Below are 16,271 nucleotides of genomic sequence, written 5' to 3' on the forward strand. Positions count from 1 at the left end.
TGAGGGTGATGTCAAAGTAGCCCCTTCAAGTGCACAGGCCCCCCTTTCTTTCAAGCCCTGGATCCAGACTATCAGTAGGGGGTAATAAGCCCCCTACTAGGATACAGGATATTACCTATTCAGGTGTGCCAGCTCCCCCCTCTCATCCAGGAGAGCTATCAGAATGCAGATGAATGCATATGAGTTGTCTGTCACACCCACCCTTCCTATGTTGTATGGCTGTCTAGAGGGAATGCACAAAGTGTAGCTGTCCGCCACTCCAGACATCTTTTGGAGACAGTCTGCAAGGCAAAGAGAGCCGTAAGAGCAGAGAAATCTCTACGTTCTAAAAGTGGCATTTCTAAAATAGTAACGTTAAATCAAACGTTATCGGTGAAAAGGATTTATCTCTACCATTTCTAAGATATGAAACACGGTGCTGCTGCTACTCCTTTCTAATCAGGAATTTCAGCGTATAAGTGTATTAAGGAATTCTATTTCCTTTTTTTCACAAACTTCCAATTACATTTGTTGCATTTATCTGTTTTTTATCTTCTGTTTAAATCACCACTTATTTGTGTTTTCTGGAGTTTTTTTAGACATTTTTCACCATTTTGGTAACTAGCCAAATTGATTTTCTTTAGGGTGAATGTCCTCCTTTGCTTTTCAGCAGTTTTTGAAATAGTAAAACTGGTAGTCTGAGAATAGTGGCTCCAACAGTTCAATATACCTCAGCCAGAGTGCTTTGAATGTATCTGTGTGTAACTTGAATACTGGAAATAAACAACACCTCACAGAGTTTGTTGACAGAATGAATTTTGTTGCATGCTTATTATTCACTTGCATCTTATAGGCGATTCAGGGCAGTCAGCAACTAGATGACCTAGACAGATTGCCCACACGTGTTGATACCATCCACCAGGTACTAATTAGCCTCTGATGTTTTCTTTTTGTGGTTCTCCCTGCATCTTAATACCCTAGTCTAGAAACAGTGTGCTCCCTCACAATGAAGAGAGATACCAGGCTAACATCACATTTGCTCAGAATTTCAACTGTCACACAGGGACATCATTATTTTCATCCATGATGTCGTCGTCAGTCAAAGTAATCAAGGCTAGGGGAAGGGTATGGGTTCCTCACTTTCTTAAAGGCGATGGTGGTTAATTGGGCTGTGATAGTCATCCTCAGAGAAATGTCAACTCTGAGAAGATCATGGGACCCTGAACTTCTTCACACTTCTGAATTGCAACTAAATGCAGCCAAGCTCCTTCCATGGAGCCCCTACTAAGGTTCTGCACCTTCCTGCAGCTGGTGAGACGCAGGGCTGCTGGTTGTTTCTCTACAACAGCCACTGACCACATACCTGTTTTGTGCACCAGGATTGTCAGAACTGTCCCTTACCAACCCACAGCATCCCATCAATTGCCTTTTAACCACCAAGCATGTCCACAATTGACCTTTTTCCAGAAACCTTCATAATCTCATTAAGAGAACTTCAAGGCATGTTCTTTCAAACCCAGCAAATGTCTTCCTTGCTTCCTGCCTCCCAATTATATTTGAGTACTATTTTCACATGATCTGTGCTATAGTGCACTGCAGCACTGTGCTCCATTGCTCTTGTAAGATTAAAAAATAAATATTCAACAGGGACAAGACCGGACAACCCGAAAGTGTGCCCCCTCTATGTAAAATATGGTCAATGCACTCCATCAAAGTAACTGGCTTGATTAGAGTTTTTTATCGAGTGACCGGGATAAAGTAAAGCTTAGATGTACAGAAAATACTGTAAATGACTACTGAACTGGCTCTATTGCTCACTAATTGTAGACTAGCTATGGAGTGTATGAAACTACAGATCGGTTAGACTGGGGCACTGACTCAATGAGAAATGTAAAATGTGCGTTGTGGAGTAGGAATTCTGCCTCCGGGCAGCTGTCCGGAACATGGCTAGATTTCCTAGTCGACAATCAGTTGTTATTATTAATCGTGTCACCCTCTGACAAAGGAAAGACAGATTTCCGCTAACCTGCAGTTTTGTATTTTTTCTGTTTCACCAGAGGTTCATGAACTGTGACTGCCACCAGGGTCTCGTGTGCACGAGCTGTCCACCTATGACTGAGATTCGGGGCAATTTAATACATAAGCAGCCAGCTTCTTGTGAGAGTTCGGTGAGGTATCAGGAATATCGTTTAAGGAGCTGCTGCCAAGCCTCGCCCAAGAAAGTCTAAAAAAAAGAAGGCGTAGGAGCCTGTGACGTCAGCAGACGAGGAGTGCGCTGAGCTTCTTTCACTCAGAGTTCAGCAGCAGTCAGAGTGTGTGCATGCACGCTGCCAGACACAGGCGTCCACGCTTCCTCCCGCGTGCCTGGAGACAGCCACTTGCCGCAGAAGGTAGGGTTCTCCCGGCTCAAAGTTTACTGGAAAGAACCAACAACAGGCGCCGTGTCCCACAAATGTTGGTTTCTGCAATATATTGAATGTTTGGACTGTGAGACTGTACAGAAGGCTACAACTTTAGCAAATATGGTGACAATGATATGACTGATAACAATTACTAATGCTCCTATGTACAGGACGTTAGAACTTGAGTTGCCTCTAAGAGCTTGAAAGTTCTATAGTGCTAACTGTATTTGTGATTTTTTTCCAGCTTTTTAAGAACTGTGATTATTTGCGGAGCAGGAGTAGCTCGTGCTGAAGTGTGTAACGTCTTCTATCATCAATACTTATTTTGATTGGTATTATTAGTAGTAGTTTTCGAATTATTATAACCGTTATTATCCTTGTTGTTTTATTCTTGTTATTATTACTAATAATAATAATGAGAAGATGAACATGAATCGTATCATGTCTGACAATAATAATCATATTACCGCAAGTATAGGCTGTACGCTACAAACTGCGGTGTCCCAGGGCGCTGATAAGTGCGCTTGTGGAATGTTGGTACGTCCTGTTAGCGAGGTTGTTTCTAGAAGAGTTGCGTGTTCGTTATTTTGTTAAAAGTCGGTTTTTGGCACGGAGTGGGGGCTGTGCAAAAGCGGATACCTATTCTCGTCTTTCCTTGTAGGTTGCTCGACAGTCCTGGCTCGGCCCAGGATGCCAAAGACGTCACTGTTTGGAAGTTTGAGTCGCGAGGACTGTTTGGTGTTCCCTCCCGCGCGCTGGCATTCGCAGCTGAGCAACAGATTAGTGGAAGTAGCTTTCGACTTACTGATGGTCCCTGAGAGTTTATCATGTACATAGCGGTGCATGGGTCCACGCTGGCAGCAGGGCTTGAGGGAAGATAAAAGCCTCGGCTGGCTTTAATAGACAGGCTACGTCAGTGCTCTGTGGTTTCCAAAAGTGCTGGAATGAGTTTCACAACAGGAGCGCTGGCCAGTGGCGCCGCTTCACTAAAGTTACATGACTTTTAAACACCCATAGTGTTATGGAACCAACACATTTGGAAAATGCCAGACCCTTTCCAAGCGAGAGTCAACTTTCAAACTCCCTTGTGGCACGCTTAAAGAGAAACAGAGTATACAACAGGCTTTACAAAGACAGTTCTCCATAAGATGAACAATGGCATGCACCGTTAAAGAGCACATTTATTTTTATACAGCCATTGATGTTGCGAAAACAGGACAACTATTGAAAAGCCATCGTAAAGTCTTTCTAATCTACAAATCAAGTGTAAATCGCTTTTTTGAAAGATGGCTCTACAGAAATGTGTTTTACCCAACTGAAACCATGGGAGCAGAAAATAGGTTCACCCCATACTCTGCTCTTTCTAAGAAGGCTCACAAACTCAGCAGGCTGTTCTGAGCACCAGGGGATACTCCGAACTGTGCTGCTTAAAATACCCACCTGTGTCAAGCCCAGTGGCGGGCACCACTAACAAAGGGTGTTGAGGCGGAGAGAGAGAGAGCACAGGTGTGTGTGTGGGGGGGGGGATGACGGATTCTACTTCCTGGGTCCCAGCAGCCCCTGGGAAAGCCCCTGGGAAAGATTCCCAGTCAATCTCCATGCTGAAGAGCAGCACGAGGAGGATTGGTCTGAGCGGGCTGAAAACATGCCCTGCTCAGACCAGGGAGTCTGTGGCGTTTCAGCAGCCGGGCTGGAGAACCCTAAGCGCGCATGTGTGTTTTGGTCGGCCTGGGATGGCTGAACAAACACAAATGAGCACATAGGGAGTGCCCAAGCTCTCCTCCTCCTCCACCCTCCCATGCCCGCCCCATCATGCACAAGCTGGCAAACAAAAAATAAAATGATGCTAGAGCATTGTTTTATTTTTTGTTTGCTGGCTCTGCTCAAGGCAGTGGGGCGACGCTCCTCCGCCATTGCAGAGGAGCCACCACTGGTCAAGCCATCTGTCATGTTGTTATTCAGGCTGCTTTAATGACATGAACTTGATAACTGACAAGCTCTCACATTCTTCCCAGATAACACTCAAAACACAGAGATCTGTTACTGATAACAGCTACCTTCATTCAACAATGCCTCCGTTCTTAGTATCCAGGTAGACTCATTCTCATTAATATGTTCATGCAGTTGCAACCCTGAATGTTTGTGTAGCAGCTGAAAAGTTGTGAAAGTGAAACACCGAGCAACAGCAGATATAGTAACAGGCATACACTGAGAGTAAGGAATTTAGGGCACCCTTTAACAACAGTGCCCCATATCAGTGTTGTGCTGTGGTATTATGCCCTTGAAACCATGTTATGAAATATAAACAAGTGATGGGTGGAATGCCTCAATTCATCTCGGCCACTGGTCATTTTCAGGGCCAGCATTACTGTGCATCATTTTTAGCTCACGGTAGCACTTTAGAGAGGGACCAACCTTGTCAGGCTCTGTTGAATACTTCTCAAAGCTCTTGCCTTTAAGAGATCTCAATGGCTTGCACCATTGCACCATAAACATATATGATGCTTTTCTTAGCTAGGGAGAGTTTATAGGATACTCTTTACAGGATAGAAGAGTTAATCTTGGCCTGTCTCATCCCAAACCAGGAAACCCTTCTAACTTCCCCAAGTCAGCTTACAAGTCAAATCCTAAGGCGAGATTTGTGATAATTTATTTTACCAGCTAAATGTGATACATGTATGCTAATTAGCTGGTGGTAACAATTAGTCATTTGTGATGCAATTGCAAGCGTCTAGTCACCAAATGCCTGTATGATTAATCTTCCTGCCCAAAAGTACACTATATATTTTCAACAGTTATTTGTGTAGCACCAAATAGGGTGTTGAGGGTGAGAGACACTTTGTTGCCCCATATCATATGAGGAACACATTTCATGTACAGTCTAAATTTTAAACGTTACACCAGGAGAATTCAAATAACGTGCATGTGAGTGGTGATAAATATTTTAAATTGTATGTTAGTTCAGTGTAGTTCAACGTGTTCGTGCTGCATAGAGCCCACAATATCAGGTCAGAATTAACTCTGGGCAAAGCACTACGCTACGCTCGCGTAGTTTGCGCTACTTCGCACTGCGCAAACTGCACGTAGCACAGTGCAAACATGCGTAGGGCAGCGTAGCGTAGTGCAGCGGTCATTTTTTGCTTGCCCGCGATCCTCAACATCAAGTTGGCGACCGTGAGCAAGCAAAATGACATCCCGGCAAGACTTTTTTTCGTTCGCGATCAGCAACATCAAGTTGCAGATCGCGAGCGTTGAAAATAAACCTCCCGGCAAAATTCTCAACGCAGGGAGGTCAGGTTTCTCATTGCGAGTGGTCGCGTATACTCGCGACTGCTCGCAATGAGAAACTACTAGTCTGCGATGAGAAAGCTGCAGCTCGAGTAAAATTCTACTCCAGCAGCAGAAAACTACAGCTCGCACTGTGCAAGATGCCGTTTTCAATGATTGCACAGTGCCGGATGCTTGTCCGCATTGTGCAATCATTGAAAACGGCATCTTGCACAGTGCGAACAGGGTACTATGCAGTTTGTGTAGTGCTACACGTAGCTCGCGTAGTGTGAAGTGCACTTCGCGTAGCTACACGTAGCGCTACTTCCCGATCTACGCCCAGCCCTAGCCCAGCATCACAGTTGAAACTCTTTGAAATATCATAAAGTAGTAAAGTATTCAACACAATGTAGATCACACCAATAATGTAGTTGACCAGACTTGCTGAGATGTCTCAAAATATGACTGTTCAAAAAACACTGTTTTTTTTACAATTCACGAAGTAGTTAAAGTTTAAAACATTTACGCTACATTACAAGCCCTCAAACACTTGCATCTGGATGGTGGTAATGCCCTGCTCCATGGCCTCCCAGGCTTCACAGTGGCATCCTTTAATGGCTTCCTATATGCTGCTGAATATCTAATGCAGAAATATGAAGAAATATGAAAACATCACCCCTTCATGATGGAACTCCAATGGCTCCCCTTGCCGATCTGCACCATCTTCCAAACCAGCTGCATAATTTACAAAGCCAGCGTGACGAAGAACGCCTGTTTACATTGGAGACAAGCTAACCATCTCCGATGGTTTACATCGCTCCTACTACCAGGATTGCCTCAGACTTCAGACTAAGAAGAGCAAAAAGAAAAGGGCAACAGGCCTTTTCATCGAGGCACCCAGAATCTGGAAGAGCATCACTTATCCATCAGGAGAGCCACATTGTTTCTCCACTTTAGGAAAGAGTTGAAGATCCACCTCTTTAAAGACCATTCCATCACACTATATTATCCATACACAACCCAGGTACCTCTCCTAACACTCGTTGACTCCATGCTTGTCTTTTACCGTGTACAGCGCTCAGCTGCCTTTTGGCTGGATTTGAGCTTTACAAAAAGCATTTGCATACCTACTATTAAGTTATTCTGCTTAACTAATCCAAGCAATAAATGCCTACCAGCAAGATGCAGTTCAATATGCTGTGCGATATATTCAAATGGTTACACTTGTGTGCAAAAATGCATGTGATAAGAGTGCTTTAAGTTGGACTCAGACTTAAGTTCTCTCTGCCTCAGTCTTTCATATTCTTCTGAGACATTCCAGGCCTGTCGCCTGAATTTTTCTGAGGCTCCCATGTATTTAAACTACTCCAGACTCAGGTTGGCATTACCTTTAAGTCTGAATTGGGGGATCATATCAGCTCCCCGCATTTCCCAAGAAAGATCCATCTTACCATGCCAATTAATCGAATTAATATGTTTGCGAGTAACATTTGCAAGGACTTTATACACATCTACAGCTCTGCTATCTCCCATGGCTAGTGTGAGCATTGACAGGTGTGAAAGAGAGAGGAGAGTCCACTGTGACTGCCTATAATTGTAACAATAAATGCCAGCCCTTTGTGCATGCAATATACGTGGGACTGATCCCTTCGGGTCAAGTTCTCGCTATATAAAACTCTTTAAATAAATAAATAAATAAAATACCCCAACTCCCCCTCGCTCAAAATACATTACAAAGCTGACAGATGGCCCTGTGTCATTTGTGAGTTCATTTTCGGATCCTACCTTTTTAGCTCACTAAACATTACATTTTGGGCTTTACAATGTGAAGCAATGCTACAGTGCAACCTGTTGCTGGCAAAATCGGCAGGATTTGCTGAAGGTGTCTCATATGACCCAGCCTTCTTGGCAGTCATGTTTATAGGCAGCGCACCAGCGGTGAAATAAATGATTTTATCTTTTGGACAGGGATGCACTGCCCCTCCATGTGGTGTGCCGAATACAGCCCGACTTCATTCCCAGAGCTAAAGAGGGAAGTTGGAACTGGTCCCTAACACATCTCAGCCAAGTAAGTGGCAGTTTAGTTAACAAACCGCTACTAGTACAGACGTGTTTGACCTTACGTCAACTAACTTCTTTCACGCCTTGGGTAGCCTTCTGTGCTCCCTGGGCACCGCGACGTCAGAAGTAGCTTGTAATAATAGATTAACTTGTTTTAATTCTCTGAGAAATTAGACAGCACCAGATTGCTTTGAAAGCTAAACTTCAGACATTCAGTCTTCTCTTTCCTCTAATGATCTGTTTATGTAGGGTGTTGTTAACCCTTTAGCTGCTTGACCTCTTAGTGCAATGTAAAGTTTTGTGTATATAATGTTAAAGTATTTAGAAATAAAACATTTAAGACCTTCATAACCGGAGACCAAAACATTAACCAAGTTAAATCGTGTCTAAAACAGATATCGCTGCAGACCAGCTGTCTCCGTCTTCCAGTAAGATGAGTCATCAGGTTCAGGAATGAATGTCATTCAAGGTCATCACCCAGGGCCGGGAGACTAAAGGGGGTTCCATGACAGTGTGATAAAAACAGAGGCTAAAGCGCGCTTTGCCTGGTGTAGCATCCATTTCATGATATTAACGAGCATTGTCACTATGTCAGCAAGGACAGTGTGGAGGAATCGCAGCTGCAGGTTTTATCCCTGTCTCCCCTGCTTGCATTTGCTCTTTGTCACTTACTGTTGTTGACTTTGAGGCACTTCATCACTTAGGGTTGGTGTACGCTATGGACGTCCGCCTTGGGGAAAGCCATGGCCATTCCAACACTAGACCCTTGCCCTAATACCTAAATCTCCACCAGCTCTGCTTCGAAGCGCTGTGAGCTAACCTGGAGCGTCAGTGACACGTCAGCACAAGTTACATGCAAAGTATATAGCCATTTGCCAACATGCCAACTAGACTGTGTGCTGTGAACAGGGGATCTATCCAAAAGTTTTTATGGACCAATAATAAGTATCTCTGTGCTAATAAATACTGATGGGTCACTTCTCATACAAACGTGTACATTATGATACATTGTGGTTTAGGTTTATGTCATTTCTGTCTAACCATTTTCAGTTGCTGCACCTCTCTCCGTTGAGATGGGATTAAGTCTCATCTGTTATGTCGTTGTCCAGTGTGCATCCTTTCCGCCACTTCTTATTGACATCTGTTTGAGTCCCTTGTCACAGATGGTCAGGCCCTTCAAGGTGCTATCTTATGAGGACAATACCCATATCATTGGTATTTGACACCCAAGCTCTCCTATCTGCAACTAGGTTGAGAGATTATCTTGCTGCAATGCACAATTGGAAGACCTATTATTTGTTAAAGCCCAGTGCAGGGAAAATGTGCCCGGTGCATGTTGTAATGTACTTAGGCAGTTCCAGCTGGGCTGGGACTGCAGATCTTTATGATGTTTACACATTCCATAATGATGTCAGGGGGTTCTAAGGTATGAGTTGACAGTTGGAGGACCAGCTGTGCATGGTGAGACTGTGGGTTGAGGTTTACCTCTGTCTGAATAAAACTATCTGTTGAAGGAAGCTGTGTTCAAGTAATTAACATGAATAAAACAATGTTGGCGATGAGAATGGGATTGCCTGTTTTGAGAATTATCTCTTAGCATTGGATGGGGCAAGGTTTCCAGCTATAAGGAAAAAAGCCTTGCTGTTAGGGTCATTAGGCAAGGAGGGACAGCATATTTTTAAATATCTGCCACCTGTTAGCACTGCTCAAGGAGGCGCAGTGGAAGATGTCTACAAGGAAGCTGTCTTATGGTTACAAACCAGGTTTGCCAAGCAAGTGAATGTAGTCCTGCAACGTCACAAATTCTATATGCAGCCACAACGTTCAAATGAATCCATTACAGATTTTGTTGCAAGGTTGAGGAAGCTCTCCGCTAAGTGCCAATTTGGTGCTATGACTTACGAGATGATCAGAGATCAGCTAATTGTGCAGTGCAACAGTAAAAAGATACAAGAAAGGTGTGGGCCTTTAGCAATCCTACCCTCGAAGATGCAACAGCCATTGCAAAAGTAGTGGACGAGTCGGAAAGGTGCATGAGTGAGATGAAGATTACAGGTCTTTGCAACAAGGAAAATTAGGTGGCACCGCTTGGGGATGACACCAAAAGTGTCAACGTAGTTAGGAACAGAACGCAAACATCCGCTAGTGGTAGTAACGGAAACCGTTATTCTAGAAGATTTGGAAGTTCGCAAGAGAAATTTAGAGATCGTAGTTGCCTTATATGTGGGCGCAGGTACCATATGGCAGATTCCAAGCAGTGCTATGTTGTTGGCAAGGATTGTCGCAAGTGTGTCAAGAAGGGGCATCTAGCGCACATATGTAAGCAATTGGAGAAGAAAGTAGCTATGGTGGTAGAACGAACAGCTTTCAGGGTTATAGTTGTTCAAGAGGAGGGTACCATTGGTGATGTGGAAGAAGATGGAAGGAGGAAGACACGCCTTAAAGCAGAGGTAAACATCAACAGCTGTTTAGTATCCTTAATGGTGGGCACAGGTTCACTGTATACCATCATCCCACAGGAGTAATTTGATGCAGCGTGGCCTGAGGAAAACTTGTTTGCATTGGATGTTATTCTAAAAGGGTCCTCCATAAGTGTTGTAGGATTCTTTACAGCAAAAATCACTTTTGCAGTAAGGCACACGTTAGGGAACCTATATGTGGCTAAGGAAGGCCCATCCATTCTAGGTTGAATTCATCAGTATGACCTGAACGTCATGGTGAATCCGCTGGGAAAGGATCAAGTCATGGTTGAGTCTGCATTGGGGGTGAAGGAGTTGTTGGAGTTGCACAAGGGAGTATTTGAGAAGAGGTTAGGGGAGGCCGTGCACTATGAACATGTCATTAAGCTCAAGAAAAACTCTGTACCTGTAAAACATGTCACAAGAAGAGTGCCCATGGCAGCAAGGGGTAAGGTGAAAGACATAATTCAATAACTTATGGAGGATAAAGTGATCGAACCGGTTGAAGAGGCTGAGTAGTTGTCTCCATTTGATATCATGAAGAAGGCTGATGGATCACTCAGATTCTGTGTTGACTTACGCAGCGTGAATGAGAATGTCATAATGGACAATTTTCCTTTGCCTAACATCAATGAACTTGATCTTCATGTTGTCTGGAGCTAAAGTTTTCACAAAACTAGACTTGAGGAGTGAGTGCTATCAAGTTAGACTTAGCGAACACTCCAAACCTCTCATGTCGTTCATTATGAATGAGGGTACTTTTCAGTTCTACCAACTTCCCTCCTGGTTGGAGAAACTGAGTTGCAGATTGTCTATCTAGATTGCCTCACAAAGTGGCCGAGGTTAGTGAGTTGGCTAATTCGAAAGTTGTGGCAAACTTGGATAATGCCACAGAGGATTTTGGTTGTTCTATTCCAAGGAAGTATTGGGTAAAGGCGATGGAAGATGATACCACCTTAAAGGAAGTTGCACACTTGGTCAGGGGCAGTGTGGGGAGAGAGAGTAACCTACCAGAAGGTGTGAGACCAGTTTTGAAAGAGTTATCAGTAAATGATGATGGTTTCATCTTGTGAAAAGAGATATTTGTACCACCAACTGGATTATGAGTGAGATTGATGAGTTTGGGACACAAAGGACACTTGGGATAGACATTCACCATAAAAAGGTTGAGGGAGAACTTTTGGTGGCATTTATGGACAACAAAGTTAGAAATTCGGTGACCTAGCTTAGGACACCCCCCGCGCCGCACGGCCACCAGCTGCTGCGTGTGCCTCCCGCCACCCGCCTGCCCCGCTGACCCTGCCGCCGCCGTGTGACCACGCCCCCTGCCACCGAGCGGCGTGGTCTCCTGCGGTCTAGCGCTGTGCTCGCTGCTACTGTAGGCTCCTGGTCCCCGTTTTCCTTGCTGTGTGCCCCTTTGCCTGTCTGAGATTGTATTTTGTATATTTGTATTCTGCTCTGCTGTATATTTCTCGCCTGTCCCCCTGTTTACGCTCCCCCCGGTCTCCTCCCTCCCCGCTCCCCACTGCCCGCCGCCGCCGATAACCACGCCCCTTTTCTTTCTGTGCCCTCCCCGCTCCCGCCTCCCAGCTGCTCCGCCCTCCCTCGCACTTGGCCATATATGGCGACCGTGCGACGCAGGTGAGTGTGACCTAGCTTGGGACACCCCCCGCGCCGCACGGCCACCAGCTGCTGCGTGTGCCTCCCGCCACCCGCCTGCCTCGCTGACCCTGCCGCCGCCGTGTGACCACGCCCCCTGCCACCGAGCGGCGTGGTCTCCTGCGGTCTAGCGCTGTGCTCGCTGCTACTGTAGGCTCCTGGTCCCCGTTTTCCTTGCTGTGTGCCCCTTTGCCTGTCTGAGATTGTATTTTGTATATTTGTATTCTGCTCTGCTGTATATTTCTCGCCTGTCCCCCTGTTTACGCTCCCCCCGGTCTCCTCCCTCCCCGCTCCCCGCTTCCCGCCGCCGCCGATAACCACGCCCCTTTTCTTTCTGTGCCCTCCCCGCTCCCGCCTCCCAGCTGCTCCGCCCTCCCTCGCACTTGGCCATATATGGCGACCGTGCGACGCAGGTGAGTGTGACCTAGCTTAGGACACCCCCCGCGCTGCACGGCCACCAGCTGCTGCGTGTGCCTCCCGCCACCCGCCTGCCTCGCTGACCCTGCCGCCGCCGTGTGACCACGCCCCCTGCCACCGAGCGGCGTGGTCTCCTGCGGTCTAGCGCTGTGCTCGCTGCTACTGTAGGCTCCTGGTCCCCGTTTTCCTTGCTGTGTGCCCCTTTGCCTGTCTGAGATTGTATTTTGTATATTTGTATTCTGCTCTGCTGTATATTTCTCGCCTGTCCCCCTGTTTACGCTCCCCCCGGTCTCCTCCCTCCCCGCTCCCCGCTTCCCGCCGCCGCCGATAACCACGCCCCTTTTCTTTCTGTGCCCTCCCCGCTCCCGCCTCCCAGCTGCTCCGCCCTCCCTCGCACTTCGCCATATATGGTGACCGTGCGAACGCGCAGCGGTCACGCGCAGCGGACGCGCCGATTGTGCGCCGAAGGCGCGCCAAAGGCAAGCCCGTCTGCGCCCGTCCGCGACCGGACCGCGCCCAGCGCCATGACCCCTGGCTCCCGCAGACCCCAGCCCACCCGCCGGACGTACGAGGCCGCCACCCTCAACGCACTCAACACCGGCCGAATCCCGGGATGCTACCGAGCCACCCCGAGACGAACCCACGGACCCTTCAGCTGTCACGCCTGCAAGTTCTCCTGCAACCGGACCTGCCCCGCTCCAGCACCCGCCAAGCCGAACACCTGCAGCAACCACCTCAAGTGCATCCTACTCAACACCCGCTCCGTCCACAGACACACCATCGAACTCTGGAACCTCCTCGACACCACGGCTCCTGACGTCGCCTTCCTCACGGAAACCTGGATGAACGACTCCTCAGCTCCCGACATCGCCATCGCCATCCCAGAGGGCTACAAGATCACCCGAAGAGACCGCGGCAACCAGACTGGAGGAGGCATCGCCATCATCTACAGGGACACCATCCGCATCACGACCAACACCGACGACACCCTGAAAACCGCCGAACACCTGCACTTCCAGATCCACACGGACCCAAAAACCACCCTCAGAGGCACCCTCATCTACCGACCCCCGGGACCACGCACTCAATTCAGCGAAGACATCGCCGACTTCATCTGCCCGCATGCCCTCCCCTCCGCTGACTACATCCTCCTGGGGGACATCAACTTCCACCTGGAGAACAACAACGACCGCAACACCACCACCCTGCTTGACAACCTCGGACTTAAGCAGCTGGTGACCACCCCCACCCACCTCGCCGGACACACACTCGGCGCTGTCTTCTCATCCAGCAAGGACGTCATCTTCAGCCACGCCACCGGACTCCACTGGACGGACCACAGCTGCATCCACTTCAGCTTCAGAAGGACCACGATCCACCACCACCAGCAACAGGTTGCTCGAAGAAACTGGAACAAGATCACGGCAGACCAGCTCGCCGTTTCCCTGAGCCAGCACCCTCCCGCCAGCTCAGCGAACCCCAGCCTGGCCGCGGACAACCTCACGAAGTGGATCAGCAACTGCGCAGACGACCTCGCCCCACTGAGGACCCCGCCTAGCAGACCCGGCAGCAAGAAGGCCCCATGGTTCACCGACGAACTCAAGAGCTCCAAGAAGAACTGCCGAGCCCTCGAGAAAGCCTGGAGAAGGGAGCCAACACCGGACAACATGACCACCCTCAAGCTCGCCACCCGGAAGCACCATCAACTGATCCACGCCACCAAGAAAACAGCATTCAAGGACCGACTGGACAACAACGCACACAACTGCAAGGAACTCTTCAACATCGTGAAAGAGCTCTCCAACCCCAACGCCGGAAACAACGACATCATCCCTTCGCAAGACCTCTGCAACTCCCTCGCCTCCTACTTCCACAACAAGATCGCTGACATACACAACAGCTTCAGCCCACAAACAACGCTCTCCACGACCGCACCAACGCCCCCCCACCACCACCCTCAGCGCCTGGACCCAGATCAACACAGAAGACACCATCTGCACGATGAACTCTATCCACTCCGGATCTCCGACCGACCCCTGCCCCCACCACGTCTTCAACAAGGCCGACGCTGTCATCGCACCCCACCTGCGGGACATCATCAACACCTCCTTCGACACAGCCACCTTCCCTGAGAGCTGGAAGCACGCCGAACTCAGCGCTCTACTAAAGAAACCAACAGCGGACCCCACCGAACTCAGGAATTACCGCCCCATCTCGCTCCTCCCGTTCCCAGCCAAAGTCATCGAGAAGACCGTCAACAAGCAGCTGGCCGCCTTCCTCGAGACGAATGGATCCCTCGACCCCTCACAGTCTGGCTTCCGAGCCAACCACAGCACCGAGACCGCCCTCATCACTGCCACCGATGACATCCGAGCCCTGCTGGACAACGGTGAAACAGCGGCCCTCATCCTCCTAGACCTCTCCGCGGCGTTCGACACTGTTTGCCACCGCACCCTAGTGCAGCGCCTCAGCAACATCGGAATCCAGGAGAAGGCACTGGAGTGGATCATCTCCTTCCTCGCTGGAAGGACACAGAGAGTCCGCCTACCACCGTTCAGATCGGCAGCCACGGAAGTCATCTGCGGCGTTCCCCAGGGCTCCTCGCTCAGCCCCACCCTCTTCAACGTCTACATGAGCCCCCTGGTGGCCATCGCACGCCAGCACAACCTCAACATCATCTCCTACGCCGACGACACCCAGCTGATCCTCTCCCTGACCAACGACCCCGCCGCCGCCAGAACCAACCTCCACGAAGGGATGAAAGACGTAGCCGAGTGGATGACGACCAGCCGCCTGAAACTAAACTCAGACAAGACGGAAGTCCTCATCCTGGGCTCCTCGCCCTCCGCCTGGGACGACTCCTGGTGGCCCCCCGCCCTGGGCACCGCACCCAAACCGACAGACCACGCACGCAACCTGGGCTTCATCCTGGACTCCTCCCTCTCCATGACCAGACAAGTCAACGCCGTCTCCGCGTCCTGTTTCAACATCCTGCGCATGCTACGAAAGATCTTCCGGTGGATCCCCACCGAGACCAGGAAGACGGTCACCCAGGCCCTCGTCACCAGCCGACTAGACTACGGCAACGCCCTCTACGCCGGAACCACCGCCAAGCTCCAGAAGAGACTCCAGCGGATCCAGAACGCCTCAGCCAGACTCATCCTCGACATCCCCCGACGCAGCCACATCTCCGGACACCTGAGAGACCTGCACTGGCTCCCCGTCAACAAGAGAATCACCTTCCGTCTCCTCACCCACGCACACAAAGCCCTACACGACCAAGGCCCGAGCTACCTCAACAACCGCCTCAACTTCTACGCTCCCAAACGCCACCTCCGTTCGACCAACCATGCCCTCGCCGCCGTCCCCCGCATCCGAAGAGCGACAACAGGAGGAAGGTCCTTCTCCTACCTGGCCGCCAAGACCTGGAACACCCTCCCTACCGACCTCCGCCTGACCCAAGATCACCTCTCCTTCAGGAAGAAGCTCAAGACCTGGCTGTTCGAGCAGTAGCGGCACCCCACCCCCCCCCCCCAAGCGCCTTGAGACCCTCTGGGTGAGTAGTGCGCTCTATAAATGCCTTGATTGATTGATTGATTGGTAGAGAGATGTGAAGCCTGTAAGGGCTCTGAAAAAAGCCTGAGAGTTGGGTTAGGGACTTCACAAGAGGAACAACATGCATTGGAAGCCAAGAATGTTTGGGAGCATGTATGCTTGGAATTTATTGGACCCTGTGGGTTTCTCCCCGAACATGAGAAATTTTCGGCAGTTTTGGTTGATGCCAAGTCTAAGTTATGTTATGTTATGTTATGTTAAAACTTTTTAATACCGCGCACATACACCAATTGGTTTCTTGGCGCTCAAGGACCATGGAATAGGACACAGGAGGTATAGGCGATTAGCCGTGTGCAAGACGAAACAAGTGAGTTTTCAAAGATTTACGAAAAGAGAGGTAGTCAGAAGTGAGCCGGATTGGGAGGGGGAAGGAGTTCCAAGTGGATGGGGCAAGGAAAGAGAAACCGGCACC

The 16,271-nt window shown here is 48.9% G+C and overlaps 1 protein-coding gene across 2 annotated transcripts in view; it reads left to right on the plus strand.

Moving 5' to 3' along the window:
- Nucleotides 1-2,343: 2,343 nt before the first annotated feature.
- The window catches only part of BDKRB2 (bradykinin receptor B2), a 493,412-nt gene continuing 479,484 nt past the window's right edge, over nt 2,344-16,271 (plus strand). Inside the window, exon 1 of one of the 2 annotated variants that reach the window (XM_078660119.1) lies at nt 2,344-2,369. The gene's annotated coding sequence lies outside the window, so the exon portion shown is untranslated. The remainder of the gene's footprint in view (nt 2,370-16,271) is intronic. The other variant, XM_078660118.1, reaches the window with a different exon arrangement.

This window comes from Lissotriton helveticus, chromosome 9 (assembly GCF_964261635.1).
Source record: "Lissotriton helveticus chromosome 9, aLisHel1.1, whole genome shotgun sequence".
Taxonomy (NCBI): Eukaryota; Metazoa; Chordata; class Amphibia; order Caudata; family Salamandridae; genus Lissotriton; species Lissotriton helveticus.